This window comes from Dasypus novemcinctus, chromosome 22 (assembly GCF_030445035.2).
Source record: "Dasypus novemcinctus isolate mDasNov1 chromosome 22, mDasNov1.1.hap2, whole genome shotgun sequence".
Taxonomy (NCBI): Eukaryota; Metazoa; Chordata; class Mammalia; order Cingulata; family Dasypodidae; genus Dasypus; species Dasypus novemcinctus.
The window spans coordinates 64600248-64603164 of NC_080694.1; the positions used below are offsets into that span (position 1 = coordinate 64600248).

A 2917-nucleotide genomic window follows, 5' to 3' on the forward strand; every position below is an offset into this window, starting at 1 on the left:
TTTGTGAAAATGCAACACCTTTCAAGACAAATCTCTCAGTGAAGTAGGAATAGAAAGCAGTTTCCTCTATGTGGGTCCAGGCATCAGTGAAAGTCTATGATAGCATCACACTCGATGAAAGTCTAAGTGTTTTCTCCCTAAGATCAACTTGTTAAAGAAGTCCACTCACACCATTTTTATTTAACCTCATTCTGGATGTCCTAAGCAGTGCAAGAAGGCAAGAAATTAAATGCAAGACCTATAGATAGTAAAGGAAGAAGTAAAGCTGCCCTTATTTTCAGCCAGCATGATAATATACCCAGGCCTCAGGATGCAAGGTCAACACATGAACACAATTCTATTTCTATATACTAGTGATGACAAGTAGAAAATGAAATTTTAAAGACCCTCTCCTGGGCAGAGGTGCCATGGTGAAGCCCCAGCACCTTGGCCACTTCGCTGCTGCCCTGGAGCCAGGACTGCTGGCACTGGGTCGCTTTGAGGGTTCCAGAGGGTGGCAGCAGCAGAAGCAACAGAGGCAGGTGTTCTGCCAGGAGCAGGTGCTGATCTCGCCTGTTTCTGCAGTCAGCGAGCACCAGCGACACCCCAGGGGCTACACAGTGTGTCAGGTCACCCCGGGTTGTCTCGGGAAGGAATCCAGACGATGTGCAGGAGAGAAGCATGTGGAAGATACTGTGACTTTAAGAAACTGCACAGAGAACTGGGCAAAGTCACAAAAACTTCTGCCATTAGAATTGTTTCCTTCATTTGTCAAAGGAACTGTACTTGGACGACTTGATGAAGCTGTTATTGAAGAGAGAAGACCGTGCTGACGATCTGTCAGTTCTCTGCAAATATTCCTACTCCTTCTAATAGTGAAGAGCTTGAAGATCTTTTGGAGGCTGTATTAATTAAAGGTGAATCTGAATGGATTGGCCCTGCTGAAGCTTATTTGGATTTCCTCATTGATAGCTTTTCTGAGTGTAGCAGGGAAGGCTTCTCCAGCCACAGTGATCTGATATCGGTTGCTGTGGATGAAGATTCTCGTGCTGAGTTGGGGAATGGAATGGCTTCCAATAAAAACTCCTTTTAGAACTTTTGGTCTCCGTATTTGCTCAAATTATTCAGCACTAGGGACTGTTGCTTCTGACAGTGACCAGAATTAAACAGAAGAGCAAAAGGAAAGTCATACCATCTTTCCTGGCTGTTTAAAAATCCAAGTTTGGCAAGAGAGATTATTTGGAGAAAGTACAATAATTAATAAGACTGACTTATTAAAAGGAAGAAGAAGGTGGTGGAGCTGCTTCTGATCTTGTAGGAAGGGAGTCTCTGTACTCCTAGGAGGTGTTCAAGGAGAGTCAAGCACTGCCCTTGAGAAACTGCATGAGAAAGTGGAGGACTTCATGTGGGCAGAGAGTATCTCTAGCCTTTATGGAAAACTCCACCTTGATAATGTATCACAGGTTTTTACCTGTCATGGACACAAGGACAGAACAGACATTTGTTTTAAAAGGTCTAAGGAGAAGCAGTGAACACAGCAGGAAGGGAATGACCTCCCCGCTCTGTGCCCACCATGGCGTGTCTGCACAAGGACCTCAGCTCTGAGGAGTTGGTTCTCCTTGGGCTGCAGCAAGTGGGAGGAGGCAAACTGGTCACATGTCAGACACTTTCAGTATTGTACTTTAGCCAGTGAAGTAATGCTGAAGATTCCTGTGACAAAGATAGCATAGAGAGAATGGACTGTGCCCCAGAGGTTGAGCTATCAGGGAAGAAACAGAAGCCTGTGATGGGTGGAGTTGTGTGCTGTGCTCTGAACTCCTCCCTGGAAGACTCTGGTTGAGTGCCCCCAGGAGGAATACACACTCACACTAGTATGACTGTGCCCGAGTGTGTCTCTGCAATGCTTGCTCACTCTTCATCAGCTCTTGCTGTTCAGTCCTGTGGAGCCTCTTGGTGCTGGCCTTGCTGGGCTTGAAGGCATCGCGTCTCCTCCTTTTTCTGCCCTGTGGATCATGCAGCACACATTCCGGTGTTTGTGATGGTGTCTCCAGCACTGAGGCCTCTCTGCCTTGTAGACATTTATGGAGCACCAAATCATTTGGAAAAAATATTTAAGGAAATGGGAGAAGAAAAAGACTAAACAAGAGTATTTATAGCTACTATCTGGACAAGGTGTTGATTTGTAAGCGTAAGGGGTTGTTACATACGAACCTTTAACCAAGGTGTGGTCGTTATTTAATCTTCATTTTATTGTTATGTGTGAGTCATAAACCCAGTTGAAACAGGAGTGCCTTTCAAGATATTCCCCATAGGAAGTTCTAAATATAAGGTTAAGTGTTACTGGAAAGAATAGCCTTTACATGGCAAGTAGCAGTGTTTTCTGCTAACCAATATTGGTTTATATGATTACATTAATATTTGCTGAGTAATATACTAAAAATCCTTCATGAATAACATCACCTAGAAAACTTAAAAAGTGAGAAAAAAGAGTACGCATGTATCTAATAGGAGACTTGTAGCACGATGCTGTGTAAATAATGTATCCTCAGTGTGTTCTCATGCTTTTTCACACTTTCAGCAATCCATGTGAGAAGAAAACACTCACGTTGTCAACATTGCACTTGGTTGCTTGGTACTGCTTATTTAGAGAAGGCTTCCATATAAACACTCTCTATCTTCAGCCTCGTTTCCTTTCTCCATCTGTCCATTTCTTAGGCCCTTTAAGTATTCTGTCATACTCCATTCTTCCCACCCCTACTAACACACAAGCAACAAAAAAGGAAAGGGAGTATTTATTTCCCCTAATTGTATCAACTTATTAAGGACTAAGAAATAATGATGTCAAATAAATGTGGTAAAAAATGCTAAAAACCTTTCATTTATAAAAATTTATCAATAGTTATAAATATTATAAAATACTTATCTAATGCTATGTGGT

At 42.6% G+C, this 2917-nt stretch overlaps 1 pseudogene; it reads left to right on the forward strand.

The window, feature by feature from the left end:
- Window positions 1–407: 407 nt before the first annotated feature.
- LOC101446204 (ribosomal protein S6 kinase delta-1 pseudogene) lies at window positions 408–1672 on the forward strand (annotated as a pseudogene).
- The last annotated feature ends 1245 nt before the right edge of the window (window positions 1673–2917 follow it).